The sequence below is a fragment of the Argiope bruennichi genome, chromosome 6, assembly GCF_947563725.1.
Source record: "Argiope bruennichi chromosome 6, qqArgBrue1.1, whole genome shotgun sequence".
In the NCBI taxonomy this organism is placed as follows: domain Eukaryota; kingdom Metazoa; phylum Arthropoda; class Arachnida; order Araneae; family Araneidae; genus Argiope; species Argiope bruennichi.
The window spans coordinates 10,574,507-10,602,151 of NC_079156.1; the positions used below are offsets into that span (position 1 = coordinate 10,574,507).

The following is a 27,645-nucleotide window of genomic DNA, read 5'->3' on the forward strand; positions in this document are numbered from 1 at the left end:
TAAAATAATAATAGGAAAAAAATTGTCAAATATTTTTTTTATTCTGCCAATGAGTAATAACATTAGAGATTTCGGACGAGGTGGCCGAGTGGTTAAGGCGATGGACTGCTAATCCATTGGGCACTGCCCGCGTGGGTTCGAATCCCATCCTCGTCGTTTCCCGATCTTCAGTTTGAGTCCTTTCGCGAATTGAATGATGCGTCGTTACGGACTACATGTTTTAAATTACACTTGCATCGAATTGACAGGGTTTTACCCTTCGATATATGTAGTCCCAACTGTGCACAAGAATGATCCTGCTTTTTCTTTTCCTCTCTGATGGGCATTTTTTTAAATTGTCAGAGAATTTTTTTGTCACGTTTTTATTTCACGGATTTTATTACCAATTTTTTCTAAAGCCCTGCAATGCTTTATCAAACTGGTGATATATTTTCTTACCTGCCCACATTTTATTCAAGGTTCCGTTCGTATTCCGCCTGGTAAAGATACCAGATGCGAGCGTTGTGGAGGCAAGCATCTGTATCCTGGCATGAAGCTCCATATTTGTAGAGTTGTGGGCAATCATTTAAAAAATTCATATCCAAGCCAGTCTTTTAACCTATGCCTTATAAATTTCTGAAAAGATTTTTTAAAGGGAAAAAAAAAAAAAAAAGACATTTATGAAAATCTTTCAAACTGTTTAACGCATTTATTAATTTTGTATAGATTTGAAAAATTGATTTGGTGCTTTCATTTTCGTGGTGCCCTCTGTTGACAATTGTTCGGGATTTTCAATTATTTCACGGCCTATTTCAAGTCTTGAAAACCCATCTTCGATTAAGAGTCGCAGTTTCCTTAAAAGGCTATCACTGAGAATCTTCCTTGTCGCCGTGATCGTATAGTGGTTAGTACATTGCGTTGTGGCCGCAATAACCCAGGTTCGAATCCTGGTCACGGCAGAGGCTCAAATGCCTTTTTTTTTTAAATAAAAAAAAATTCTGAAACATGCTCGTCTACTCCGAAATATGATCATGAATTCCACAAATACAATGGACGCATATCAAAATATTTTCTTCTCAGCTAATGACTGATATATCACTGCATTTTTGACATTAGTTTTGCATGAGAAGGAAATTTTCATATCTAATCTCTTTATCCATCTGAAGAGATGACGGAAACTAAAAGGTCCGCATAAGAATGCGCTTATTAGCATAATAAGAAGAGGAAATTGTGTTAAACAGTATGATATCGCAACAAAGATTTCTAGAGATAACTTTCAGCTACCTTGTAAAGTGCCATAAGTCACAACAATAACACAACACAAAAATTCTGAATAATTTATATTTGGTCTGGTCATAATCTCTCTCCTTCCCGTACAGTCTTCTCCGAAAGAGGTCAATATTCCAGTCCGGAATCGATTAAAATAATAATAGGAAAAAAATTGTCAAATATTTTTTTTATTCTGCCAATGAGTAATAACATTAGAGATTTCGGACGAGGTGGCCGAGTGGTTAAGGCGATGGACTGCTAATCCATTGGGCACTGCCCGCGTGGGTTCGAATCCCATCCTCGTCGTTTCCCGATCTTCAGTTTGAGTCCTTTCGCGAATTGAATGATGCGTCGTTACGGACTACATGTTTTAAATTACACTTGCATCGAATTGACAGGGTTTTACCCTTCGATATATGTAGTCCCAACTGTGCACAAGAATGATCCTGCTTTTTCTTTTCCTCTCTGATGGGCATTTTTTTAAATTGTCAGAGAATTTTTTTGTCACGTTTTTATTTCACGGATTTTATTACCAATTTTTTCTAAAGCCCTGCAATGCTTTATCAAACTGGTGATATATTTTCTTACCTGCCCACATTTTATTCAAGGTTCCGTTCGTATTCCGCCTGGTAAAGATACCAGATGCGAGCGTTGTGGAGGCAAGCATCTGTATCCTGGCATGAAGCTCCATATTTGTAGAGTTGTGGGCAATCATTTAAAAAATTCATATCCAAGCCAGTCTTTTAACCTATGCCTTATAAATTTCTGAAAAGATTTTTTAAAGGGAAAAAAAAAAAAAAAAAAGACATTTATGAAAATCTTTCAAACTGTTTAACGCATTTATTAATTTTGTATAGATTTGAAAAATTGATTTGGTGCTTTCATTTTCGTGGTGCCCTCTGTTGACAATTGTTCGGGATTTTCAATTATTTCACGGTCTATTTCAAGTCTTGAAAACCCATCTTCGATTAAGAGTCGCAGTTTCCTTAAAAGGCTATCACTGAGAATCTTCCTTGTCGCCGTGATCGTATAGTGGTTAGTACATTGCGTTGTGGCCGCAATAACCCAGGTTCGAATCCTGGTCACGGCAGAGGCTCAAATGCCTTTTTTTTTTAAATAAAAAAAAATTCTGAAACATGCTCGTCTACTCCGAAATATGATCATGAATTCCACAAATACAATGGACGCATATCAAAATATTTTCTTCTCAGCTAATGACTGATATATCACTGCATTTTTGACATTAGTTTTGCATGACAAGGAAATTTTCATATCTAATCTCTTTATCCATCTGAAGAGATGACGGAAACTAAAAGGTCCGCATAAGAATGCGCTTATTAGCATAATAAGAAGAGGAAATTGTGTTAAACAGTATGATATCGCAACAAAGATTTCTAGAGATAACTTTCAGCTACCTTGTAAAGTGCCATAAGTCACAACAATAACACAACACAAGAATTCTGAATAATTTATATTTGGTCTGGTCATAATCTCTCTCCTTCCCGTACAGTCTTCTCCGAAAGAGGTCAATATTCCAGTCCGGAATCGATTAAAATAATAATAGGAAAAAAATTGTCAAATATTTTTTTTATTCTGCCAATGAGTAATAACATTAGAGATTTCGGACGAGGTGGCCGAGTGGTTAAGGCGATGGACTGCTAATCCATTGGGCACTGCCCGCGTGGGTTCGAATCCCATCCTCGTCGTTTCCCGATCTTCAGTTTGAGTCCTTTCGCGAATTGAATGATGCGTCGTTACGGACTACATGTTTTAAATTACACTTGCATCGAATTGACAGGGTTTTACCCTTCGATATATGTAGTCCCAACTGTGCACAAGAATGATCCTGCTTTTTCTTTTCCTCTCTGATGGGCATTTTATAAATTGTCAGAGAATTTTTTTGTCACGTTTTTATTTCACGGATTTTATTACCAATTTTTTCTAAAGCCCTGCAATGCTTTATCAAACTGGTGATATATTTTCTTACCTGCCCACATTTTATTCAAGGTTCCGTTCGTATTCCGCCTGGTAAAGATACCAGATGCGAGCGTTGTGGAGGCAAGCATCTGTATCCTGGCATGAAGCTCCATATTTGTAGAGTTGTGGGCAATCATTTAAAAAATTCATATCCAAGCCAGTCTTTTAACCTATGCCTTATAAATTTCTAAAAAGATTTTTTAAAGGGGAAAAAAAAAAAAAAAAAAAAAGACATTTATGAAAATCTTTCAAACTGTTTAACGCATTTATTAATTTTGTATAGATTTGAAAAATTGATTTGGTGCTTTCATTTTCGTGGTGCCCTCTGTTGACAATTGTTCGGGATTTTCAATTATTTCACGGTCTATTTCAAGTCTTGAAAACCCATCTTCGATTAAGAGTCGCAGTTTCCTTAAAAGGCTATCACTGAGAATCTTCCTTGTCGCCGTGATCGTATAGTGGTTAGTACATTGCGTTGTGGCCGCAATAACCCAGGTTCGAATCCTGGTCACGGCAGAGGCTCAAATGCCTTTTTTTTTTAAATAAAAAAAAATTCTGAAACATGCTCGTCTACTCCGAAATATGATCATGAATTCCACAAATACAATGGACGCATATCAAAATATTTTCTTCTCAGCTAATGACTGATATATCACTGCATTTTTGACATTAGTTTTGCATGACAAGGAAATTTTCATATCTAATCTCTTTATCCATCTGAAGAGATGACGGAAACTAAAAGGTCCGCATAAGAATGCGCTTATTAGCATAATAAGAAGAGGAAATTGTGTTAAACAGTATGATATCGCAACAAAGATTTCTAGAGATAACTTTCAGCTACCTTGTAAAGTGCCATAAGTCACAACAATAACACAACACAAGAATTCTGAATAATTTATATTTGGTCTGGTCATAATCTCTCTCCTTCCCGTACAGTCTTCTCCGAAAGAGGTCAATATTCCAGTCCGGAATCGATTAAAATAATAATAGGAAAAAAATTGTCAAATATTTTTTTTATTCTGCCAATGAGTAATAACATTAGAGATTTCGGACGAGGTGGCCGAGTGGTTAAGGCGATGGACTGCTAATCCATTGGGCACTGCCCGCGTGGGTTCGAATCCCATCCTCGTCGTTTCCCGATCTTCAGTTTGAGTCCTTTCGCGAATTGAATGATGCGTCGTTACGGACTACATGTTTTAAATTACACTTGCATCGAATTGACAGGGTTTTACCCTTCGATATATGTATTCCCAACTGTGCACAAGAATGATCCTGCTTTTTCTTTTCCTCTCTGATGGGCATTTTTTTAAATTGTCAGAGAATTTTTTTGTCACGTTTTTATTTCACGGATTTTATTACCAATTTTTTCTAAAGCCCTGCAATGCTTTATCAAACTGGTGATATATTTTCTTACCTGCCCACATTTTATTCAAGGTTCCGTTCGTATTCCGCCTGGTAAAGATACCAGATGCGAGCGTTGTGGAGGCAAGCATCTGTATCCTGGCATGAAGCTCCATATTTGTAGAGTTGTGGGCAATCATTTAAAAAATTCATATCCAAGCCAGTCTTTTAACCTATGCCTTATAAATTTCTAAAAAGATTTTTTAAAGGGAAAAAAAAAAAAAAAAAAAAAGACATTTATGAAAATCTTTCAAACTGTTTAACGCATTTATTAATTTTGTATAGATTTGAAAAATTGATTTGGTGCTTTCATTTTCGTGGTGCCCTCTGTTGACAATTGTTCGGGATTTTCAATTATTTCACGGTCTATTTCAAGTCTTGAAAACCCATCTTCGATTAAGAGTCGCAGTTTCCTTAAAAGGCTATCACTGAGAATCTTCCTTGTCGCCGTGATCGTATAGTGGTTAGTACATTGCGTTGTGGCCGCAATAACCCAGGTTCGAATCCTGGTCACGGCAGAGGCTCAAATGCCTTTTTTTTTTAAATAAAAAAAAATTCTGAAACATGCTCGTCTACTCCGAAATATGATCATGAATTCCACAAATACAATGGACGCATATCAAAATATTTTCTTCTCAGCTAATGACTGATATATCACTGCATTTTTGACATTAGTTTTGCATGACAAGGAAATTTTCATATCTAATCTCTTTATCCATCTGAAGAGATGACGGAAACTAAAAGGTCCGCATAAGAATGCGCTTATTAGCATAATAAGAAGAGGAAATTGTGTTAAACAGTATGATATCGCAACAAAGATTTCTAGAGATAACTTTCAGCTACCTTGTAAAGTGCCATAAGTCACAACAATAACACAACACAAGAATTCTGAATAATTTATATTTGGTCTGGTCATAATCTCTCTCCTTCCCGTACAGTCTTCTCCGAAAGAGGTCAATATTCCAGTCCGGAATCGATTAAAATAATAATAGGAAAAAAATTGTCAAATATTTTTTTTATTCTGCCAATGAGTAATAACATTAGAGATTTCGGACGAGGTGGCCGAGTGGTTAAGGCGATGGACTGCTAATCCATTGGGCACTGCCCGCGTGGGTTCGAATCCCATCCTCGTCGTTTCCCGATCTTCAGTTTGAGTCCTTTCGCGAATTGAATGATGCGTCGTTACGGACTACATGTTTTAAATTACACTTGCATCGAATTGACAGGGTTTTACCCTTCGATATATGTAGTCCCAACTGTGCACAAGAATGATCCTGCTTTTTCTTTTCCTCTCTGATGGGCATTTTTTTAAATTGTCAGAGAATTTTTTTGTCACGTTTTTATTTCACGGATTTTATTACCAATTTTTTCTAAAGCCCTGCAATGCTTTATCAAACTGGTGATATATTTTCTTACCTGCCCACATTTTATTCAAGGTTCCGTTCGTATTCCGCCTGGTAAAGATACCAGATGCGAGCGTTGTGGAGGCAAGCATCTGTATCCTGGCATGAAGCTCCATATTTGTAGAGTTGTGGGCAATCATTTAAAAAATTCATATCCAAGCCAGTCTTTTAACCTATGCCTTATAAATTTCTAAAAAGATTTTTTAAAGGGGAAAAAAAAAAAAAAAAAAAAAAAAGACATTTATGAAAATCTTTCAAACTGTTTAACGCATTTATTAATTTTGTATAGATTTGAAAAATTGATTTGGTGCTTTCATTTTCGTGGTGCCCTCTGTTGACAATTGTTCGGGATTTTCAATTATTTCACGATCTATTTCAAGTCTTGAAAACCCATCTTCGATTAAGAGTCGCAGTTTCCTTAAAAGGCTATCACTGAGAATCTTCCTTGTCGCCGTGATCGTATAGTGGTTAGTACATTGCGTTGTGGCCGCAATAACCCAGGTTCGAATCCTGGTCACGGCAGAGGCTCAAATGCCTTTTTTTTTTAAATAAAAAAAAATTCTGAAACATGCTCGTCTACTCCGAAATATGATCATGAATTCCACAAATACAATGGACGCATATCAAAATATTTTCTTCTCAGCTAATGACTGATATATCACTGCATTTTTGACATTAGTTTTGCATGACAAGGAAATTTTCATATCTAATCTCTTTATCCATCTGAAGAGATGACGGAAACTAAAAGGTCCGCATAAGAATGCGCTTATTAGCATAATAAGAAGAGGAAATTGTGTTAAACAGTATGATATCGCAACAAAGATTTCTAGAGATAACTTTCAGCTACCTTGTAAAGTGCCATAAGTCACAACAATAACACAACACAAGAATTCTGAATAATTTATATTTGGTCTGGTCATAATCTCTCTCCTTCCCGTACAGTCTTCTCCGAAAGAGGTCAATATTCCAGTCCGGAATCGATTAAAATAATAATAGGAAAAAAATTGTCAAATATTTTTTTTATTCTGCCAATGAGTAATAACATTAGAGATTTCGGACGAGGTGGCCGAGTGGTTAAGGCGATGGACTGCTAATCCATTGGGCACTGCCCGCGTGGGTTCGAATCCCATCCTCGTCGTTTCCCGATCTTCAGTTTGAGCCCTTTCGCGAATTGAATGATGCGTCGTTACGGACTACATGTTTTAAATTACACTTGCATCGAATTGACAGGGTTTTACCCTTCGATATATGTATTCCCAACTGTGCACAAGAATGATCCTGCTTTTTCTTTTCCTCTCTGATGGGCATTTTTTTAAATTGTCAGAGAATTTTTTTGTCACGTTTTTATTTCACGGATTTTATTACCAATTTTTTCTAAAGCCCTGCAATGCTTTATCAAACTGGTGATATATTTTCTTACCTGCCCACATTTTATTCAAGGTTCCGTTCGTATTCCGCCTGGTAAAGATACCAGATGCGAGCGTTGTGGAGGCAAGCATCTGTATCCTGGCATGAAGCTCCATATTTGTAGAGTTGTGGGCAATCATTTAAAAAATTCATATCCAAGCCAGTCTTTTAACCTATGCCTTATAAATTTCTAAAAAGATTTTTTAAAGGGGAAAAAAAAAAAAAAAAAAAAAAGACATTTATGAAAATCTTTCAAACTGTTTAACGCATTTATTAATTTTGTATAGATTTGAAAAATTGATTTGGTGCTTTCATTTTCGTGGTGCCCTCTGTTGACAATTGTTCGGGATTTTCAATTATTTCACGATCTATTTCAAGTCTTGAAAACCCATCTTCGATTAAGAGTCGCAGTTTCCTTAAAAGGCTATCACTGAGAATCTTCCTTGTCGCCGTGATCGTATAGTGGTTAGTACATTGCGTTGTGGCCGCAATAACCCAGGTTCGAATCCTGGTCACGGCAGAGGCTCAAATGCCTTTTTTTTTTAAATAAAAAAAAATTCTGAAACATGCTCGTCTACTCCGAAATATGATCATGAATTCCACAAATACAATGGACGCATATCAAAATATTTTCTTCTCAGCTAATGACTGATATATCACTGCATTTTTGACATTAGTTTTGCATGACAAGGAAATTTTCATATCTAATCTCTTTATCCATCTGAAGAGATGACGGAAACTAAAAGGTCCGCATAAGAATGCGCTTATTAGCATAATAAGAAGAGGAAATTGTGTTAAACAGTATGATATCGCAACAAAGATTTCTAGAGATAACTTTCAGCTACCTTGTAAAGTGCCATAAGTCACAACAATAACACAACACAAGAATTCTGAATAATTTATATTTGGTCTGGTCATAATCTCTCTCCTTCCCGTACAGTCTTCTCCGAAAGAGGTCAATATTCCAGTCCGGAATCGATTAAAATAATAATAGGAAAAAAATTGTCAAATATTTTTTTTATTCTGCCAATGAGTAATAACATTAGAGATTTCGGACGAGGTGGCCGAGTGGTTAAGGCGATGGACTGCTAATCCATTGGGCACTGCCCGCGTGGGTTCGAATCCCATCCTCGTCGTTTCCCGATCTTCAGTTTGAGTCCTTTCGCGAATTGAATGATGCGTCGTTACGGACTACATGTTTTAAATTACACTTGCATCGAATTGACAGGGTTTTACCCTTCGATATATGTATTCCCAACTGTGCACAAGAATGATCCTGCTTTTTCTTTTCCTCTCTGATGGGCATTTTTTTAAATTGTCAGAGAATTTTTTTGTCACGTTTTTATTTCACGGATTTTATTACCAATTTTTTCTAAAGCCCTGCAATGCTTTATCAAACTGGTGATATATTTTCTTACCTGCCCACATTTTATTCAAGGTTCCGTTCGTATTCCGCCTGGTAAAGATACCAGATGCGAGCGTTGTGGAGGCAAGCATCTGTATCCTGGCATGAAGCTCCATATTTGTAGAGTTGTGGGCAATCATTTAAAAAATTCATATCCAAGCCAGTCTTTTAACCTATGCCTTATAAATTTCTAAAAAGATTTTTTAAAGGGAAAAAAAAAAAAAAAAAAGACATTTATGAAAATCTTTCAAACTGTTTAACGCATTTATTAATTTTGTATAGATTTGAAAAATTGATTTGGTGCTTTCATTTTCGTGGTGCCCTCTGTTGACAATTGTTCGGGATTTTCAATTATTTCACGGTCTATTTCAAGTCTTGAAAACCCATCTTCGATTAAGAGTCGCAGTTTCCTTAAAAGGCTATCACTGAGAATCTTCCTTGTCGCCGTGATCGTATAGTGGTTAGTACATTGCGTTGTGGCCGCAATAACCCAGGTTCGAATCCTGGTCACGGCAGAGGCTCAAATGCCTTTTTTTTTTAAATAAAAAAAAATTCTGAAACATGCTCGTCTACTCCGAAATATGATCATGAATTCCACAAATACAATGGACGCATATCAAAATATTTTCTTCTCAGCTAATGACTGATATATCACTGCATTTTTGACATTAGTTTTGCATGACAAGGAAATTTTCATATCTAATCTCTTTATCCATCTGAAGAGATGACGGAAACTAAAAGGTCCGCATAAGAATGCGCTTATTAGCATAATAAGAAGAGGAAATTGTGTTAAACAGTATGATATCGCAACAAAGATTTCTAGAGATAACTTTCAGCTACCTTGTAAAGTGCCATAAGTCACAACAATAACACAACACAAGAATTCTGAATAATTTATATTTGGTCTGGTCATAATCTCTCTCCTTCCCGTACAGTCTTCTCCGAAAGAGGTCAATATTCCAGTCCGGAATCGATTAAAATAATAATAGGAAAAAAATTGTCAAATATTTTTTTTATTCTGCCAATGAGTAATAACATTAGAGATTTCGGACGAGGTGGCCGAGTGGTTAAGGCGATGGACTGCTAATCCATTGGGCACTGCCCGCGTGGGTTCGAATCCCATCCTCGTCGTTTCCCGATCTTCAGTTTGAGTCCTTTCGCGAATTGAATGATGCGTCGTTACGGACTACATGTTTTAAATTACACTTGCATCGAATTGACAGGGTTTTACCCTTCGATATATGTAGTCCCAACTGTGCACAAGAATGATCCTGCTTTTTCTTTTCCTCTCTGATGGGCATTTTTTTAAATTGTCAGAGAATTTTTTTGTCACGTTTTTATTTCACGGATTTTATTACCAATTTTTTCTAAAGCCCTGCAATGCTTTATCAAACTGGTGATATATTTTCTTACCTGCCCACATTTTATTCAAGGTTCCGTTCGTATTCCGCCTGGTAAAGATACCAGATGCGAGCGTTGTGGAGGCAAGCATCTGTATCCTGGCATGAAGCTCCATATTTGTAGAGTTGTGGGCAATCATTTAAAAAATTCATATCCAAGCCAGTCTTTTAACCTATGCCTTATAAATTTCTAAAAAGATTTTTTAAAGGGGAAAAAAAAAAAAAAAAAAAAGACATTTATGAAAATCTTTCAAACTGTTTAACGCATTTATTAATTTTGTATAGATTTGAAAAATTGATTTGGTGCTTTCATTTTCGTGGTGCCCTCTGTTGACAATTGTTCGGGATTTTCAATTATTTCACGGTCTATTTCAAGTCTTGAAAACCCATCTTCGATTAAGAGTCGCAGTTTCCTTAAAAGGCTATCACTGAGAATCTTCCTTGTCGCCGTGATCGTATAGTGGTTAGTACATTGCGTTGTGGCCGCAATAACCCAGGTTCGAATCCTGGTCACGGCAGAGGCTCAAATGCCTTTTTTTTTTAAATAAAAAAAAATTCTGAAACATGCTCGTCTACTCCGAAATATGATCATGAATTCCACAAATACAATGGACGCATATCAAAATATTTTCTTCTCAGCTAATGACTGATATATCACTGCATTTTTGACATTAGTTTTGCATGACAAGGAAATTTTCATATCTAATCTCTTTATCCATCTGAAGAGATGACGGAAACTAAAAGGTCCGCATAAGAATGCGCTTATTAGCATAATAAGAAGAGGAAATTGTGTTAAACAGTATGATATCGCAACAAAGATTTCTAGAGATAACTTTCAGCTACCTTGTAAAGTGCCATAAGTCACAACAATAACACAACACAAGAATTCTGAATAATTTATATTTGGTCTGGTCATAATCTCTCTCCTTCCCGTACAGTCTTCTCCGAAAGAGGTCAATATTCCAGTCCGGAATCGATTAAAATAATAATAGGAAAAAAATTGTCAAATATTTTTTTTATTCTGCCAATGAGTAATAACATTAGAGATTTCGGACGAGGTGGCCGAGTGGTTAAGGCGATGGACTGCTAATCCATTGGGCACTGCCCGCGTGGGTTCGAATCCCATCCTCGTCGTTTCCCGATCTTCAGTTTGAGTCCTTTCGCGAATTGAATGATGCGTCGTTACGGACTACATGTTTTAAATTACACTTGCATCGAATTGACAGGGTTTTACCCTTCGATATATGTAGTCCCAACTGTGCACAAGAATGATCCTGCTTTTTCTTTTCCTCTCTGATGGGCATTTTTTTAAATTGTCAGAGAATTTTTTTGTCACGTTTTTATTTCACGGATTTTATTACCAATTTTTTCTAAAGCCCTGCAATGCTTTATCAAACTGGTGATATATTTTCTTACCTGCCCACATTTTATTCAAGGTTCCGTTCGTATTCCGCCTGGTAAAGATACCAGATGCGAGCGTTGTGGAGGCAAGCATCTGTATCCTGGCATGAAGCTCCATATTTGTAGAGTTGTGGGCAATCATTTAAAAAATTCATATCCAAGCCAGTCTTTTAACCTATGCCTTATAAATTTCTAAAAAGATTTTTTAAAGGGGAAAAAAAAAAAAAAAAAAAAAGACATTTATGAAAATCTTTCAAACTGTTTAACGCATTTATTAATTTTGTATAGATTTGAAAAATTGATTTGGTGCTTTCATTTTCGTGGTGCCCTCTGTTGACAATTGTTCGGGATTTTCAATTATTTCACGGTCTATTTCAAGTCTTGAAAACCCATCTTCGATTAAGAGTCGCAGTTTCCTTAAAAGGCTATCACTGAGAATCTTCCTTGTCGCCGTGATCGTATAGTGGTTAGTACATTGCGTTGTGGCCGCAATAACCCAGGTTCGAATCCTGGTCACGGCAGAGGCTCAAATGCCTTTTTTTTTTAAATAAAAAAAAATTCTGAAACATGCTCGTCTACTCCGAAATATGATCATGAATTCCACAATTACAATGGACGCATATCAAAATATTTTCTTCTCAGCTAATGACTGATATATCACTGCATTTTTGACATTAGTTTTGCATGACAAGGAAATTTTCATATCTAATCTCTTTATCCATCTGAAGAGATGACGGAAACTAAAAGGTCCGCATAAGAATGCGCTTATTAGCATAATAAGAAGAGGAAATTGTGTTAAACAGTATGATATCGCAACAAAGATTTCTAGAGATAACTTTCAGCTACCTTGTAAAGTGCCATAAGTCACAACAATAACACAACACAAGAATTCTGAATAATTTATATTTGGTCTGGTCATAATCTCTCTCCTTCCCGTACAGTCTTCTCCGAAAGAGGTCAATATTCCAGTCCGGAATCGATTAAAATAATAATAGGAAAAAAATTGTCAAATATTTTTTTTATTCTGCCAATGAGTAATAACATTAGAGATTTCGGACGAGGTGGCCGAGTGGTTAAGGCGATGGACTGCTAATCCATTGGGCACTGCCCGCGTGGGTTCGAATCCCATCCTCGTCGTTTCCCGATCTTCAGTTTGAGTCCTTTCGCGAATTGAATGATGCGTCGTTACGGACTACATGTTTTAAATTACACTTGCATCGAATTGACAGGGTTTTACCCTTCGATATATGTATTCCCAACTGTGCACAAGAATGATCCTGCTTTTTCTTTTCCTCTCTGATGGGCATTTTTTTAAATTGTCAGAGAATTTTTTTGTCACGTTTTTATTTCACGGATTTTATTACCAATTTTTTCTAAAGCCCTGCAATGCTTTATCAAACTGGTGATATATTTTCTTACCTGCCCACATTTTATTCAAGGTTCCGTTCGTATTCCGCCTGGTAAAGATACCAGATGCGAGCGTTGTGGAGGCAAGCATCTGTATCCTGGCATGAAGCTCCATATTTGTAGAGTTGTGGGCAATCATTTAAAAAATTCATATCCAAGCCAGTCTTTTAACCTATGCCTTATAAATTTCTAAAAAGATTTTTTAAAGGAAAAAAAAAAAAAAAGACATTTATGAAAATCTTTCAAACTGTTTAACGCATTTATTAATTTTGTATAGATTTGAAAAATTGATTTGGTGCTTTCATTTTCGTGGTGCCCTCTGTTGACAATTGTTCGGGATTTTCAATTATTTCACGGTCTATTTCAAGTCTTGAAAACCCATCTTCGATTAAGAGTCGCAGTTTCCTTAAAAGGCTATCACTGAGAATCTTCCTTGTCGCCGTGATCGTATAGTGGTTAGTACATTGCGTTGTGGCCGCAATAACCCAGGTTCGAATCCTGGTCACGGCAGAGGCTCAAATGCCTTTTTTTTTAAATAAAAAAAAATTCTGAAACATGCTCGTCTACTCCGAAATATGATCATGAATTCCACAAATACAATGGACGCATATCAAAATATTTTCTTCTCAGCTAATGACTGATATATCACTGCATTTTTGACATTAGTTTTGCATGACAAGGAAATTTTCATATCTAATCTCTTTATCCATCTGAAGAGATGACGGAAACTAAAAGGTCCGCATAAGAATGCGCTTATTAGCATAATAAGAAGAGGAAATTGTGTTAAACAGTATGATATCGCAACAAAGATTTCTAGAGATAACTTTCAGCTACCTTGTAAAGTGCCATAAGTCACAACAATAACACAACACAAGAATTCTGAATAATTTATATTTGGTCTGGTCATAATCTCTCTCCTTCCCGTACAGTCTTCTCCGAAAGAGGTCAATATTCCAGTCCGGAATCGATTAAAATAATAATAGGAAAAAAATTGTCAAATATTTTTTTTATTCTGCCAATGAGTAATAACATTAGAGATTTCGGACGAGGTGGCCGAGTGGTTAAGGCGATGGACTGCTAATCCATTGGGCACTGCCCGCGTCGGTTCGAATCCCATCCTCGTCGTTTCCCGATCTTCAGTTTGAGTCCTTTCGCGAATTGAATGATGCGTCGTTACGGACTACATGTTTTAAATTACACTTGCATCGAATTGACAGGGTTTTACCCTTCGATATATGTATTCCCAACTGTGCACAAGAATGATCCTGCTTTTTCTTTTCCTCTCTGATGGGCATTTTTTTAAATTGTCAGAGAATTTTTTTGTCATGTTTTTATTTCACGGATTTTATTACCAATTTTTTCTAAAGCCCTGCAATGCTTTATCAAACTGGTGATATATTTTCTTACCTGCCCACATTTTATTCAAGGTTCCGTTCGTATTCCGCCTGGTAAAGATACCAGATGCGAGCGTTGTGGAGGCAAGCATCTGTATCCTGGCATGAAGCTCCATATTTGTAGAGTTGTGGGCAATCATTTAAAAAATTCATATCCAAGCCAGTCTTTTAACCTATGCCTTATAAATTTCTAAAAAGATTTTTTAAAGGGGAAAAAAAAAAAAAAAAAAAAAGACATTTATGAAAATCTTTCAAACTGTTTAACGCATTTATTAATTTTGTATAGATTTGAAAAATTGATTTGGTGCTTTCATTTTCGTGGTGCCCTCTGTTGACAATTGTTCGGGATTTTCAATTATTTCACGGTCTATTTCAAGTCTTGAAAACCCATCTTCGATTAAGAGTCGCAGTTTCCTTAAAAGGCTATCACTGAGAATCTTCCTTGTCGCCGTGATCGTATAGTGGTTAGTACATTGCGTTGTGGCCGCAATAACCCAGGTTCGAATCCTGGTCACGGCAGAGGCTCAAATGCCTTTTTTTTTAAATAAAAAAAAATTCTGAAACATGCTCGTCTACTCCGAAATATGATCATGAATTCCACAAATACAATGGACGCATATCAAAATATTTTCTTCTCAGCTAATGACTGATATATCACTGCATTTTTGACATTAGTTTTGCATGACAAGGAAATTTTCATATCTAATCTCTTTATCCATCTGAAGAGATGACGGAAACTAAAAGGTCCGCATAAGAATGCGCTTATTAGCATAATAAGAAGAGGAAATTGTGTTAAACAGTATGATATCGCAACAAAGATTTCTAGAGATAACTTTCAGCTACCTTGTAAAGTGCCATAAGTCACAACAATAACACAACACAAGAATTCTGAATAATTTATATTTGGTCTGGTCATAATCTCTCTCCTTCCCGTACAGTCTTCTCCGAAAGAGGTCAATATTCCAGTCCGGAATCGATTAAAATAATAATAGGAAAAAAAATGTCAAATATTTTTTTTATTCTGCCAATGAGTAATAACATTAGAGATTTCGGACGAGGTGGCCGAGTGGTTAAGGCGATGGACTGCTAATCCATTGGGCACTGCCCGCGTGGGTTCGAATCCCATCCTCGTCGTTTCCCGATCTTCAGTTTGAGTCCTTTCGCGAATTGAATGATGCGTCGTTACGGACTACATGTTTTAAATTACACTTGCATCGAATTGACAGGGTTTTACCCTTCGATATATGTAGTCCCAACTGTGCACAAGAATGATCCTGCTTTTTCTTTTCCTCTCTGATGGGCATTTTTTTAAATTGTCAGAGAATTTTTTTGTCACGTTTTTATTTCACGGATTTTATTACCAATTTTTTCTAAAGCCCTGCAATGCTTTATCAAACTGGTGATATATTTTCTTACCTGCCCACATTTTATTCAAGGTTCCGTTCGTATTCCGCCTGGTAAAGATACCAGATGCGAGCGTTGTGGAGGCAAGCATCTGTATCCTGGCATGAAGCTCCATATTTGTAGAGTTGTGGGCAATCATTTAAAAAATTCATATCCAAGCCAGTCTTTTAACCTATGCCTTATAAATTTCTGAAAAGATTTTTTAAAGGGAAAAAAAAAAAAAAAAAAAAAAAGACATTTATGAAAATCTTTCAAACTGTTTAACGCATTTATTAATTTTGTATAGATTTGAAAAATTGATTTGGTGCTTTCATTTTCGTGGTGCCCTCTGTTGACAATTGTTCGGGATTTTCAATTATTTCACGGTCTATTTCAAGTCTTGAAAACCCATCTTCGATTAAGAGTCGCAGTTTCCTTAAAAGGCTATCACTGAGAATCTTCCTTGTCGCCGTGATCGTATAGTGGTTAGTACATTGCGTTGTGGCCGCAATAACCCAGGTTCGAATCCTGGTCACGGCAGAGGCTCAAATGCCTTTTTTTTTTAAATAAAAAAAAATTCTGAAACATGCTCGTCTACTCCGAAATATGATCATGAATTCCACAAATACAATGGACGCATATCAAAATATTTTCTTCTCAGCTAATGACTGATATATCACTGCATTTTTGACATTAGTTTTGCATGACAAGGAAATTTTCATATCTAATCTCTTTATCCATCTGAAGAGATGACGGAAACTAAAAGGTCCGCATAAGAATGCGCTTATTAGCATAATAAGAAGAGGAAATTGTGTTAAACAGTATGATATCGCAACAAAGATTTCTAGAGATAACTTTCAGCTACCTTGTAAAGTGCCATAAGTCACAACAATAACACAACACAAGAATTCTGAATAATTTATATTTGGTCTGGTCATAATCTCTCTCCTTCCCGTACAGTCTTCTCCGAAAGAGGTCAATATTCCAGTCCGGAATCGATTAAAATAATAATAGGAAAAAAATTGTCAAATATTTTTTTTATTCTGCCAATGAGTAATAACATTAGAGATTTCGGACGAGGTGGCCGAGTGGTTAAGGCGATGGACTGCTAATCCATTGGGCACTGCCCGCGTGGGTTCGAATCCCATCCTCGTCGTTTCCCGATCTTCAGTTTGAGTCCTTTCGCGAATTGAATGATGCGTCGTTACGGACTACATGTTTTAAATTACACTTGCATCGAATTGACAGGGTTTTACCCTTCGATATATGTAGTCCCAACTGTGCACAAGAATGATCCTGCTTTTTCTTTTCCTCTCTGATGGGCATTTTTTTAAATTGTCAGAGAATTTTTTTGTCACGTTTTTATTTCACGGATTTTATTACCAATTTTTTCTAAAGCCCTGCAATGCTTTATCAAACTGGTGATATATTTTCTTACCTGCCCACATTTTATTCAAGGTTCCGTTCGTATTCCGCCTGGTAAAGATACCAGATGCGAGCGTTGTGGAGGCAAGCATCTGTATCCTGGCATGAAGCTCCATATTTGTAGAGTTGTGGGCAATCATTTAAAAAATTCATATCCAAGCCAGTCTTTTAACCTATGCCTTATAAATTTCTGAAAAGATTTTTTAAAGGGGAAAAAAAAAAAAAAAAAAAAGACATTTATGAAAATCTTTCAAACTGTTTAACGCATTTATTAATTTTGTATAGATTTGAAAAATTGATTTGGTGCTTTCATTTTCGTGGTGCCCTCTGTTGACAATTGTTCGGGATTTTCAATTATTTCACGGTCTATTTCAAGTCTTGAAAACCCATCTTCGATTAAGAGTCGCAGTTTCCTTAAAAGGCTATCACTGAGAATCTTCCTTGTCGCCGTGATCGTATAGTGGTTAGTACATTGCGTTGTGGCCGCAATAACCCAGGTTCGAATCCTGGTCACGGCAGAGGCTCAAATGCCTTTTTTTTTTAAATAAAAAAAAATTCTGAAACATGCTCGTCTACTCCGAAATATGATCATGAATTCCACAAATACAATGGACGCATATCAAAATATTTTCTTCTCAGCTAATGACTGATATATCACTGCATTTTTGACATTAGTTTTGCATGAGAAGGAAATTTTCATATCTAATCTCTTTATCCATCTGAAGAGATGACGGAAACTAAAAGGTCCGCATAAGAATGCGCTTATTAGCATAATAAGAAGAGGAAATTGTGTTAAACAGTATGATATCGCAACAAAGATTTCTAGAGATAACTTTCAGCTACCTTGTAAAAATCCATAAGTCACAACAATAACACAACACAAGAATTCTGAATAATTTATATTTGGTCTGGTCATAATCTCTCTCCTTCCCGTACAGTCTTCTCCGAAAGAGGTCAATATTCCAGTCCGGAATCGATTAAAATAATAATAGGAAAAAAATTGTCAAATATTTTTTTTATTCTGCCAATGAGTAATAACATTAGAGATTTCGGACGAGGTGGCCGAGTGGTTAAGGCGATGGACTGCTAATCCATTGGGCACTGCCCGCGTCGGTTCGAATCCCATCCTCGTCGTTTCCCGATCTTCAGTTTGAGTCCTTTCGCGAATTGAATGATGCGTCGTTACGGACTACATGTTTTAAATTACACTTGCATCGAATTGACAGGGTTTTACCCTTCGATATATGTAGTCCCAACTGTGCACAAGAATGATCCTGCTTTTTCTTTTCCTCTCTGATGGGCATTTTTTTAAATTGTCAGAGAATTTTTTTGTCACGTTTTTATTTCACGGATTTTATTACCAATTTTTTCTAAAGCCCTGCAATGCTTTATCAAACTGGTGATATATTTTCTTACCTGCCCACATTTTATTCAAGGTTCCGTTCGTATTCCGCCTGGTAAAGATACCAGATGCGAGCGTTGTGGAGGCAAGCATCTGTATCCTGGCATGAAGCTCCATATTTGTAGAGTTGTGGGCAATCATTTAAAAAATTCATATCCAAGCCAGTCTTTTAACCTATGCCTTATAAATTTCTGAAAAGATTTTTTAAAGGGAAAAAAAAAAAAAAAAAAAGACATTTATGAAAATCTTTCAAACTGTTTAACGCATTTATTAATTTTGTATAGATTTGAAAAATTGATTTGGTGCTTTCATTTTCGTGGTGCCCTCTGTTGACAATTGTTCGGGATTTTCAATTATTTCACGGTCTATTTCAAGTCTTGAAAACCCATCTTCGATTAAGAGTCGCAGTTTCCTTAAAAGGCTATCACTGAGAATCTTCCTTGTCGCCGTGATCGTATAGTGGTTAGTACATTGCGTTGTGGCCGCAATAACCCAGGTTCGAATCCTGGTCACGGCAGAGGCTCAAATGCCTTTTTTTTTTAAATAAAAAAAAATTCTGAAACATGCTCGTCTACTCCGAAATATGATCATGAATTCCACAAATACAATGGACGCATATCAAAATATTTTCTTCTCAGCTAATGACTGATATATCACTGCATTTTTGACATTAGTTTTGCATGAGAAGGAAATTTTCATATCTAATCTCTTTATCCATCTGAAGAGATGACGGAAACTAAAAGGTCCGCATAAGAATGCGCTTATTAGCATAATAAGAAGAGGAAATTGTGTTAAACAGTATGATATCGCAACAAAGATTTCTAGAGATAACTTTCAGCTACCTTGTAAAGTGCCATAAGTCACAACAATAACACAACACAAGAATTCTGAATAATTTATATTTGGTCTGGTCATAATCTCTCTCCTTCCCGTACAGTCTTCTCCGAAAGAGGTCAATATTCCAGTCCGGAATCGATTAAAATAATAATAGGAAAAAAATTGTCAAATATTTTTTTTATTCTGCCAATGAGTAATAACATTAGAGATTTCGGACGAGGTGGCCGAGTGGTTAAGGCGATGGACTGCTAATCCATTGGGCACTGCCCGCGTGGGTTCGAATCCCATCCTCGTCGTTTCCCGATCTTCAGTTTGAGTCCTTTCGCGAATTGAATGATGCGTCGTTACGGACTACATGTTTTAAATTACACTTGCATCGAATTGACAGGGTTTTACCCTTCGATATATGTAGTCCCAACTGTGCACAAGAATGATCCTGCTTTTTCTTTTCCTCTCTGATGGGCATTTTTTTAAATTGTCAGAGAATTTTTTTGTCACGTTTTTATTTCACGGATTTTATTACCAATTTTTTCTAAAGCCCTGCAATGCTTTATCAAACTGGTGATATATTTTCTTACCTGCCCACATTTTATTCAAGGTTCCGTTCGTATTCCGCCTGGTAAAGATACCAGATGCGAGCGTTGTGGAGGCAAGCATCTGTATCCTGGCATGAAGCTCCATATTTGTAGAGTTGTGGGCAATCATTTAAAAAATTCATATCCAAGCCAGTCTTTTAACCTATGCCTTATAAATTTCTGAAAAGATTTTTTAAAGGGAAAAAAAAAAAAAAAAGACATTTATGAAAATCTTTCAAACTGTTTAACGCATTTATTAATTTTGTATAGATTTGAAAAATTGATTTGGTGCTTTCATTTTCGTGGTGCCCTCTGTTGACAATTGTTCGGGATTTTCAATTATTTCACGGTCTATTTCAAGTCTTGAAAACCCATCTTCGATTAAGAGTCGCAGTTTCCTTAAAAGGCTATCACTGAGAATCTTCCTTGTCGCCGTGATCGTATAGTGGTTAGTACATTGCGTTGTGGCCGCAATAACCCAGGTTCGAATCCTGGTCACGGCAGAGGCTCAAATGCCTTTTTTTTTTAAATAAAAAAAAATTCTGAAACATGCTCGTCTACTCCGAAATATGATCATGAATTCCACAAATACAATGGACGCATATCAAAATATTTTCTTCTCAGCTAATGACTGATATATCACTGCATTTTTGACATTAGTTTTGCATGACAAGGAAATTTTCATATCTAATCTCTTTATCCATCTGAAGAGATGACGGAAACTAAAAGGTCCGCATAAGAATGCGCTTATTAGCATAATAAGAAGAGGAAATTGTGTTAAACAGTATGATATCGCAACAAAGATTTCTAGAGATAACTTTCAGCTACCTTGTAAAGTGCCATAAGTCACAACAATAACACAACACAAGAATTCTGAATAATTTATATTTGGTCTGGTCATAATCTCTCTCCTTCCCGTACAGTCTTCTCCGAAAGAGGTCAATATTCCAGTCCGGAATCGATTAAAATAATAATAGGAAAAAAATTGTCAAATATTTTTTTTATTCTGCCAATGAGTAATAACATTAGAGATTTCGGACGAGGTGGCCGAGTGGTTAAGGCGATGGACTGCTAATCCATTGGGCACTGCCCGCGTGGGTTCGAATCCCATCCTCGTCGTTTCCCGATCTTCAGTTTGAGTCCTTTCGCGAATTGAATGATGCGTCGTTACGGACTACATGTTTTAAATTACACTTGCATCGAATTGACAGGGTTTTACCCTTCGATATATGTAGTCCCAACTGTGCACAAGAATGATCCTGCTTTTTCTTTTCCTCTCTGATGGGCATTTTTTTAAATTGTCAGAGAATTTTTTTGTCACGTTTTTATTTCACGGATTTTATTACCAATTTTTTCTAAAGCCCTGCAATGCTTTATCAAACTGGTGATATATTTTCTTACCTGCCCACATTTTATTCAAGGTTCCGTTCGTATTCCGCCTGGTAAAGATACCAGATGCGAGCGTTGTGGAGGCAAGCATCTGTATCCTGGCATGAAGCTCCATATTTGTAGAGTTGTGGGCAATCATTTAAAAAATTCATATCCAAGCCAGTCTTTTAACCTATGCCTTATAAATTTCTGAAAAGATTTTTTAAAGGGAAAAAAAAAAAAAAAAAAAAAAGACATTTATGAAAATCTTTCAAACTGTTTAACGCATTTATTAATTTTGTATAGATTTGAAAAATTGATTTGGTGCTTTCATTTTCGTGGTGCCCTCTGTTGACAATTGTTCGGGATTTTCAATTATTTCACGGTCTATTTCAAGTCTTGAAAACCCATCTTCGATTAAGAGTCGCAGTTTCCTTAAAAGGCTATCACTGAGAATCTTCCTTGTCGCCGTGATCGTATAGTGGTTAGTACATTGCGTTGTGGCCGCAATAACCCAGGTTCGAATCCTGGTCACGGCAGAGGCTCAAATGCCTTTTTTTTTAAATAAAAAAAAATTCTGAAACATGCTCGTCTACTCCGAAATATGATCATGAATTCCACAAATACAATGGACGCATATCAAAATATTTTCTTCTCAGCTAATGACTGATATATCACTGCATTTTTGACATTAGTTTTGCATGACAAGGAAATTTTCATATCTAATCTCTTTATCCATCTGAAGAGATGACGGAAACTAAAAGGTCCGCATAAGAATGCGCTTATTAGCATAATAAGAAGAGGAAATTGTGTTAAACAGTATGATATCGCAACAAAGATTTCTAGAGATAACTTTCAGCTACCTTGTAAAGTGCCATAAGTCACAACAATAACACAACACAAGAATTCTGAATAATTTATATTTGGTCTGGTCATAATCTCTCTCCTTCCCGTACAGTCTTCTCCGAAAGAGGTCAATATTCCAGTCCGGAATCGATTAAAATAATAATAGGAAAAAAATTGTCAAATATTTTTTTTATTCTGCCAATGAGTAATAACATTAGAGATTTCGGACGAGGTGGCCGAGTGGTTAAGGCGATGGACTGCTAATCCATTGGGCACTGCCCGCGTGGGTTCGAATCCCATCCTCGTCGTTTCCCGATCTTCAGTTTGAGTCCTTTCGCGAATTGAATGATGCGTCGTTACGGACTACATGTTTTAAATTACACTTGCATCGAATTGACAGGGTTTTACCCTTCGATATATGTAGTCCCAACTGTGCACAAGAATGATCCTGCTTTTTCTTTTCCTCTCTGATGGGCATTTTTTTAAATTGTCAGAGAATTTTTTTGTCACGTTTTTATTTCACGGATTTTATTACCAATTTTTTCTAAAGCCCTGCAATGCTTTATCAAACTGGTGATATATTTTCTTACCTGCCCACATTTTATTCAAGGTTCCGTTCGTATTCCGCCTGGTAAAGATACCAGATGCGAGCGTTGTGGAGGCAAGCATCTGTATCCTGGCATGAAGCTCCATATTTGTAGAGTTGTGGGCAATCATTTAAAAAATTCATATCCAAGCCAGTCTTTTAACCTATGCCTTATAAATTTCTGAAAAGATTTTTTAAAGGGAAAAAAAAAAAAAAAAAAAAAAAGACATTTATGAAAATCTTTCAAACTGTTTAACGCATTTATTAATTTTGTATAGATTTGAAAAATTGATTTGGTGCTTTCATTTTCGTGGTGCCCTCTGTTGACAATTGTTCGGGATTTTCAATTATTTCACGGTCTATTTCAAGTCTTGAAAACCCATCTTCGATTAAGAGTCGCAGTTTCCTTAAAAGGCTATCACTGAGAATCTTCCTTGTCGCCGTGATCGTATAGTGGTTAGTACATTGCGTTGTGGCCGCAATAACCCAGGTTCGAATCCTGGTCACGGCAGAGGCTCAAATGCCTTTTTTTTTAAATAAAAAAAAATTCTGAAACATGCTCGTCTACTCCGAAATATGATCATGAATTCCACAAATACAATGGACGCATATCAAAATATTTTCTTCTCAGCTAATGACTGATATATCACTGCATTTTTGACATTAGTTTTGCATGACAAGGAAATTTTCATATCTAATCTCTTTATCCATCTGAAGAGATGACGGAAACTAAAAGGTCCGCATAAGAATGCGCTTATTAGCATAATAAGAAGAGGAAATTGTTTTAAACAGTATGATATCGCAACAAAGATTTCTAGAGATAACTTTCAGCTACCTTGTAAAGTGCCATAAGTCACAACAATAACACAACACAAGAATTCTGAATAATTTATATTTGGTCTGGTCATAATCTCTCTCCTTCCCGTACAGTCTTCTCCGAAAGAGGTCAATATTCCAGTCCGGAATCGATTAAAATAATAATAGGAAAAAAAATGTCAAATATTTTTTTTATTCTGCCAATGAGTAATAACATTAGAGATTTCGGACGAGGTGGCCGAGTGGTTAAGGCGATGGACTGCTAATCCATTGGGCACTGCCCGCGTGGGTTCGAATCCCATCCTCGTCGTTTCCCGATCTTCAGTTTGAGTCCTTTCGCGAATTGAATGATGCGTCGTTACGGACTACATGTTTTAAATTACACTTGCATCGAATTGACAGGGTTTTACCCTTCGATATATGTAGTCCCAACTGTGCACAAGAATGATCCTGCTTTTTCTTTTCCTCTCTGATGGGCATTTTTTTAAATTGTCAGAGAATTTTTTTGTCACGTTTTTATTTCACGGATTTTATTACCAATTTTTTCTAAAGCCCTGCAATGCTTTATCAAACTGGTGATATATTTTCTTACCTGCCCACATTTTATTCAAGGTTCCGTTCGTATTCCGCCTGGTAAAGATACCAGATGCGAGCGTTGTGGAGGCAAGCATCTGTATCCTGGCATGAAGATCCATATTTGTAGAGTTGTGGGCAATCATTTAAAAAATTCATATCCAAGCCAGTCTTTTAACCTATGCCTTATAAATTTCTGAAAAGATTTTTTAAAGGGAAAAAAAAAAAAAAAAAAAAGACATTTATGAAAATCTTTCAAACTGTTTAACGCATTTATTAATTTTGTATAGATTTGAAAAATTGATTTGGTGCTTTCATTTTCGTGGTGCCCTCTGTTGACAATTGTTCGGGATTTTCAATTATTTCACGGTCTATTTCAAGTCTTGAAAACCCATCTTCGATTAAGAGTCGCAGTTTCCTTAAAAGGCTATCACTGAGAATCTTCCTTGTCGCCGTGATCGTATAGTGGTTAGTACATTGCGTTGTGGCCGCAATAACCCAGGTTCGAATCCTGGTCACGGCAGAGGCTCAAATGCCTTTTTTTTTTAAATAAAAAAAAATTCTGAAACATGCTCGTCTACTCCGAAATATGATCATGAATTCCACAAATACAATGGACGCATATCAAAATATTTTCTTCTCAGCTAATGACTGATATATCACTGCATTTTTGACATTAGTTTTGCATGACAAGGAAATTTTCATATCTAATCTCTTTATCCATCTGAAGAGATGACGGAAACTAAAAGGTCCGCATAAGAATGCGCTTATTAGCATAATAAGAAGAGGAAATTGTGTTAAACAGTATGATATCGCAACAAAGATTTCTAGAGATAACTTTCAGCTACCTTGTAAAGTGCCATAAGCCACAACAATAACACAACACAAGAATTCTGAATAATTTATATTTGGTCTGGTCATAATCTCTCTCCTTCCCGTACAGTCTTCTCCGAAAGAGGTCAATATTCCAGTCCGGAATCGATTAAAATAATAATAGGAAAAAAATTGTCAAATATTTTTTTTATTCTGCCAATGAGTAATAACATTAGAGATTTCGGACGAGGTTGCCGAGTGGTTAAGGCGATGGACTGCTAATCCATTGGGCACTGCCCGCGTGGGTTCGAATCCCATCCTCGTCGTTTCCCGATCTTCAGTTTGAGTCCTTTCGCGAATTGAATGATGCGTCGTTACGGACTACATGTTTTAAATTACACTTGCATCGAATTGACAGGGTTTTACCCTTCGATATATGTAGTCCCAACTGTGCACAAGAATGATCCTGCTTTTTCTTTTCCTCTCTGATGGGCATTTTTTTAAATTGTCAGAGAATTTTTTTGTCACGTTTTTATTTCACGGATTTTATTACCAATTTTTTCTAAAGCCCTGCAATGCTTTATCAAACTGGTGATATATTTTCTTACCTGCCCACATTTTATTCAAGGTTCCGTTCGTATTCCGCCTGGTAAAGATACCAGATGCGAGCGTTGTGGAGGCAAGCATCTGTATCCTGGCATGAAGCTCCATATTTGTAGAGTTGTGGGCAATCATTTAAAAAATTCATATCCAAGCCAGTCTTTTAACCTATGCCTTATAAATTTCTGAAAAGATTTTTTAAAGGGAAAAAAAAAAAAAAAAAAAGACATTTATGAAAATCTTTCAAACTGTTTAACGCATTTATTAATTTTGTATAGATTTGAAAAATTGATTTGGTGCTTTCATTTTCGTGGTGCCCTCTGTTGACAATTGTTCGGGATTTTCAATTATTTCACGGTCTATTTCAAGTCTTGAAAACCCATCTTCGATTAAGAGTCGCAGTTTCCTTAAAAGGCTATCACTGAGAATCTTCCTTGTCGCCGTGATCGTATAGTGGTTAGTACATTGCGTTGTGGCCGCAATAACCCAGGTTCGAATCCTGGTCACGGCAGAGGCTCAAATGCCTTTTTTTTTTAAATAAAAAAAAATTCTGAAACATGCTCGTCTACTCCGAAATATGATCATGAATTCCACAAATACAATGGACGCATATCAAAATATTTTCTTCTCAGCTAATGACTGATATATCACTGCATTTTTGACATTAGTTTTGCATGAGAAGGAAATTTTCATATCTAATCTCTTTATCCATCTGAAGAGATGACGGAAACTAAAAGGTCCGCATAAGAATGCGCTTATTAGCATAATAAGAAGAGGAAATTGTGTTAAACAGTATGATATCGCAACAAAGATTTCTAGAGATAACTTTCAGCTACCTTGTAAAGTGCCATAAGTCACAACAATAACACAACACAAGAATTCTGAATAATTTATATTTTGTCTGGTCATAATCTCTCTCCTTCCCGTACAGTCTTCTCCGAAAGAGGTCAATATTCCAGTCCGGAATCGATTAAAATAATAATAGGAAAAAAATTGTCAAATATTTTTTTTTATTCTGCCAATGAGTAATAACATTAGAGATTTCGGACGAGGTGGCCGAGTGGTTAAGGCGATGGACTGCTAATCCATTGGGCACTGCCCGCGTGGGTTCGAATCCCATCCTCGTCGTTTCCCGATCTTCAGTTTGAGTCCTTTCGCGAATTGAATGATGCGTCGTTACGGACTACATGTTTTAAATTACACTTGCATCGAATTGACAGGGTTTTACCCTTCGATATATGTAGTCCCAACTGTGCACAAGAATGATCCTGCTTTTTCTTTTCCTCTCTGATGGGCATTTTTTTAAATTGTCAGAGAATTTTTTTGTCACGTTTTTATTTCACGGATTTTATTACCAATTTTTTCTAAAGCCCTGCAATGCTTTATCAAACTGGTGATATATTTTCTTACCTGCCCACATTTTATTCAAGGTTCCGTTCGTATTCCGCCTGGTAAAGATACCAGATGCGAGCGTTGTGGAGGCAAGCATCTGTATCCTGGAATGAAGCTCCATATTTGTAGAGTTGTGGGCAATCATTTAAAAAATTCATATCCAAGCCAGTCTTTTAACCTATGCCTTATAAATTTCTGAAAAGATTTTTTAAAGGGAAAAAAAAAAAAAAAAAAAAAAAGACATTTATGAAAATCTTTCAAACTGTTTAACGCATTTATTAATTTTGTATAGATTTGAAAAATTGATTTGGTGCTTTCATTTTCGTGGTGCCCTCTGTTGACAATTGTTCGGGATTTTCAATTATTTCACGGTCTATTTCAAGTCTTGAAAACCCATCTTCGATTAAGAGTCGCAGTTTCCTTAAAAGGCTATCACTGAGAATCTTCCTTGTCGCCGTGATCGTATAGTGGTTAGTACATTGCGTTGTGGCCGCAATAACCCAGGTTCGAATCCTGGTCACGGCAGAGGCTCAAATGCCTTTTTTTTTTAAATAAAAAAAAATTCTGAAACATGCTCGTCTACTCC

General features: G+C 36.3%; 40 non-coding genes across 40 annotated transcripts; all 40 read left to right on the forward strand.

The window, feature by feature from the left end:
* Nucleotides 1-74: 74 nt before the first annotated feature.
* Trnas-gcu (transfer RNA serine (anticodon GCU)) lies at nt 75-156 on the forward strand. The gene has a single exon. It is a non-coding gene; the product is annotated as a tRNA-Ser (tRNA).
* Nucleotides 157-866: 710 nt separating this feature from the next.
* On the forward strand, nt 867-938 carry Trnah-gug (transfer RNA histidin (anticodon GUG)). Its single transcript has one exon. It is a non-coding gene; the product is annotated as a tRNA-His (tRNA).
* A 534-nt stretch (nt 939-1,472) lies between these two features.
* Trnas-gcu (transfer RNA serine (anticodon GCU)) lies at nt 1,473-1,554 on the forward strand. Its single transcript has one exon. It is a non-coding gene; the product is annotated as a tRNA-Ser (tRNA).
* Nucleotides 1,555-2,266: 712 nt separating this feature from the next.
* Nucleotides 2,267-2,338, forward strand: Trnah-gug (transfer RNA histidin (anticodon GUG)). Its single transcript has one exon. It is a non-coding gene; the product is annotated as a tRNA-His (tRNA).
* A 534-nt stretch (nt 2,339-2,872) lies between these two features.
* Nucleotides 2,873-2,954, forward strand: Trnas-gcu (transfer RNA serine (anticodon GCU)). Its single transcript has one exon. It is a non-coding gene; the product is annotated as a tRNA-Ser (tRNA).
* Nucleotides 2,955-3,669: 715 nt separating this feature from the next.
* On the forward strand, nt 3,670-3,741 carry Trnah-gug (transfer RNA histidin (anticodon GUG)). The gene has a single exon. It is a non-coding gene; the product is annotated as a tRNA-His (tRNA).
* Nucleotides 3,742-4,275: 534 nt separating this feature from the next.
* Trnas-gcu (transfer RNA serine (anticodon GCU)) lies at nt 4,276-4,357 on the forward strand. Its single transcript has one exon. It is a non-coding gene; the product is annotated as a tRNA-Ser (tRNA).
* Nucleotides 4,358-5,072: 715 nt separating this feature from the next.
* On the forward strand, nt 5,073-5,144 carry Trnah-gug (transfer RNA histidin (anticodon GUG)). Its single transcript has one exon. It is a non-coding gene; the product is annotated as a tRNA-His (tRNA).
* A 534-nt stretch (nt 5,145-5,678) lies between these two features.
* On the forward strand, nt 5,679-5,760 carry Trnas-gcu (transfer RNA serine (anticodon GCU)). The gene has a single exon. It is a non-coding gene; the product is annotated as a tRNA-Ser (tRNA).
* Nucleotides 5,761-6,479: 719 nt separating this feature from the next.
* Nucleotides 6,480-6,551, forward strand: Trnah-gug (transfer RNA histidin (anticodon GUG)). Its single transcript has one exon. It is a non-coding gene; the product is annotated as a tRNA-His (tRNA).
* Nucleotides 6,552-7,085: 534 nt separating this feature from the next.
* Trnas-gcu (transfer RNA serine (anticodon GCU)) lies at nt 7,086-7,167 on the forward strand. Its single transcript has one exon. It is a non-coding gene; the product is annotated as a tRNA-Ser (tRNA).
* Nucleotides 7,168-7,884: 717 nt separating this feature from the next.
* On the forward strand, nt 7,885-7,956 carry Trnah-gug (transfer RNA histidin (anticodon GUG)). Its single transcript has one exon. It is a non-coding gene; the product is annotated as a tRNA-His (tRNA).
* Nucleotides 7,957-8,490: 534 nt separating this feature from the next.
* Nucleotides 8,491-8,572, forward strand: Trnas-gcu (transfer RNA serine (anticodon GCU)). The gene has a single exon. It is a non-coding gene; the product is annotated as a tRNA-Ser (tRNA).
* Nucleotides 8,573-9,284: 712 nt separating this feature from the next.
* Nucleotides 9,285-9,356, forward strand: Trnah-gug (transfer RNA histidin (anticodon GUG)). Its single transcript has one exon. It is a non-coding gene; the product is annotated as a tRNA-His (tRNA).
* A 534-nt stretch (nt 9,357-9,890) lies between these two features.
* Trnas-gcu (transfer RNA serine (anticodon GCU)) lies at nt 9,891-9,972 on the forward strand. The gene has a single exon. It is a non-coding gene; the product is annotated as a tRNA-Ser (tRNA).
* Nucleotides 9,973-10,687: 715 nt separating this feature from the next.
* Nucleotides 10,688-10,759, forward strand: Trnah-gug (transfer RNA histidin (anticodon GUG)). Its single transcript has one exon. It is a non-coding gene; the product is annotated as a tRNA-His (tRNA).
* A 534-nt stretch (nt 10,760-11,293) lies between these two features.
* Trnas-gcu (transfer RNA serine (anticodon GCU)) lies at nt 11,294-11,375 on the forward strand. Its single transcript has one exon. It is a non-coding gene; the product is annotated as a tRNA-Ser (tRNA).
* A 716-nt stretch (nt 11,376-12,091) lies between these two features.
* Nucleotides 12,092-12,163, forward strand: Trnah-gug (transfer RNA histidin (anticodon GUG)). Its single transcript has one exon. It is a non-coding gene; the product is annotated as a tRNA-His (tRNA).
* A 534-nt stretch (nt 12,164-12,697) lies between these two features.
* Trnas-gcu (transfer RNA serine (anticodon GCU)) lies at nt 12,698-12,779 on the forward strand. Its single transcript has one exon. It is a non-coding gene; the product is annotated as a tRNA-Ser (tRNA).
* A 708-nt stretch (nt 12,780-13,487) lies between these two features.
* Nucleotides 13,488-13,559, forward strand: Trnah-gug (transfer RNA histidin (anticodon GUG)). Its single transcript has one exon. It is a non-coding gene; the product is annotated as a tRNA-His (tRNA).
* A 533-nt stretch (nt 13,560-14,092) lies between these two features.
* Trnas-gcu (transfer RNA serine (anticodon GCU)) lies at nt 14,093-14,174 on the forward strand. The gene has a single exon. It is a non-coding gene; the product is annotated as a tRNA-Ser (tRNA).
* Nucleotides 14,175-14,890: 716 nt separating this feature from the next.
* On the forward strand, nt 14,891-14,962 carry Trnah-gug (transfer RNA histidin (anticodon GUG)). Its single transcript has one exon. It is a non-coding gene; the product is annotated as a tRNA-His (tRNA).
* A 533-nt stretch (nt 14,963-15,495) lies between these two features.
* Trnas-gcu (transfer RNA serine (anticodon GCU)) lies at nt 15,496-15,577 on the forward strand. The gene has a single exon. It is a non-coding gene; the product is annotated as a tRNA-Ser (tRNA).
* Nucleotides 15,578-16,294: 717 nt separating this feature from the next.
* Nucleotides 16,295-16,366, forward strand: Trnah-gug (transfer RNA histidin (anticodon GUG)). Its single transcript has one exon. It is a non-coding gene; the product is annotated as a tRNA-His (tRNA).
* Nucleotides 16,367-16,900: 534 nt separating this feature from the next.
* On the forward strand, nt 16,901-16,982 carry Trnas-gcu (transfer RNA serine (anticodon GCU)). The gene has a single exon. It is a non-coding gene; the product is annotated as a tRNA-Ser (tRNA).
* Nucleotides 16,983-17,697: 715 nt separating this feature from the next.
* On the forward strand, nt 17,698-17,769 carry Trnah-gug (transfer RNA histidin (anticodon GUG)). Its single transcript has one exon. It is a non-coding gene; the product is annotated as a tRNA-His (tRNA).
* Nucleotides 17,770-18,303: 534 nt separating this feature from the next.
* On the forward strand, nt 18,304-18,385 carry Trnas-gcu (transfer RNA serine (anticodon GCU)). Its single transcript has one exon. It is a non-coding gene; the product is annotated as a tRNA-Ser (tRNA).
* Nucleotides 18,386-19,098: 713 nt separating this feature from the next.
* On the forward strand, nt 19,099-19,170 carry Trnah-gug (transfer RNA histidin (anticodon GUG)). Its single transcript has one exon. It is a non-coding gene; the product is annotated as a tRNA-His (tRNA).
* Nucleotides 19,171-19,704: 534 nt separating this feature from the next.
* On the forward strand, nt 19,705-19,786 carry Trnas-gcu (transfer RNA serine (anticodon GCU)). Its single transcript has one exon. It is a non-coding gene; the product is annotated as a tRNA-Ser (tRNA).
* Nucleotides 19,787-20,496: 710 nt separating this feature from the next.
* On the forward strand, nt 20,497-20,568 carry Trnah-gug (transfer RNA histidin (anticodon GUG)). The gene has a single exon. It is a non-coding gene; the product is annotated as a tRNA-His (tRNA).
* Nucleotides 20,569-21,102: 534 nt separating this feature from the next.
* Trnas-gcu (transfer RNA serine (anticodon GCU)) lies at nt 21,103-21,184 on the forward strand. The gene has a single exon. It is a non-coding gene; the product is annotated as a tRNA-Ser (tRNA).
* A 716-nt stretch (nt 21,185-21,900) lies between these two features.
* On the forward strand, nt 21,901-21,972 carry Trnah-gug (transfer RNA histidin (anticodon GUG)). Its single transcript has one exon. It is a non-coding gene; the product is annotated as a tRNA-His (tRNA).
* Nucleotides 21,973-22,505: 533 nt separating this feature from the next.
* On the forward strand, nt 22,506-22,587 carry Trnas-gcu (transfer RNA serine (anticodon GCU)). Its single transcript has one exon. It is a non-coding gene; the product is annotated as a tRNA-Ser (tRNA).
* Nucleotides 22,588-23,304: 717 nt separating this feature from the next.
* On the forward strand, nt 23,305-23,376 carry Trnah-gug (transfer RNA histidin (anticodon GUG)). Its single transcript has one exon. It is a non-coding gene; the product is annotated as a tRNA-His (tRNA).
* A 533-nt stretch (nt 23,377-23,909) lies between these two features.
* Nucleotides 23,910-23,991, forward strand: Trnas-gcu (transfer RNA serine (anticodon GCU)). The gene has a single exon. It is a non-coding gene; the product is annotated as a tRNA-Ser (tRNA).
* Nucleotides 23,992-24,705: 714 nt separating this feature from the next.
* On the forward strand, nt 24,706-24,777 carry Trnah-gug (transfer RNA histidin (anticodon GUG)). The gene has a single exon. It is a non-coding gene; the product is annotated as a tRNA-His (tRNA).
* Nucleotides 24,778-25,311: 534 nt separating this feature from the next.
* Trnas-gcu (transfer RNA serine (anticodon GCU)) lies at nt 25,312-25,393 on the forward strand. Its single transcript has one exon. It is a non-coding gene; the product is annotated as a tRNA-Ser (tRNA).
* A 713-nt stretch (nt 25,394-26,106) lies between these two features.
* Nucleotides 26,107-26,178, forward strand: Trnah-gug (transfer RNA histidin (anticodon GUG)). Its single transcript has one exon. It is a non-coding gene; the product is annotated as a tRNA-His (tRNA).
* A 535-nt stretch (nt 26,179-26,713) lies between these two features.
* Trnas-gcu (transfer RNA serine (anticodon GCU)) lies at nt 26,714-26,795 on the forward strand. The gene has a single exon. It is a non-coding gene; the product is annotated as a tRNA-Ser (tRNA).
* A 717-nt stretch (nt 26,796-27,512) lies between these two features.
* Nucleotides 27,513-27,584, forward strand: Trnah-gug (transfer RNA histidin (anticodon GUG)). Its single transcript has one exon. It is a non-coding gene; the product is annotated as a tRNA-His (tRNA).
* Nucleotides 27,585-27,645: the final 61 nt, after the last annotated feature.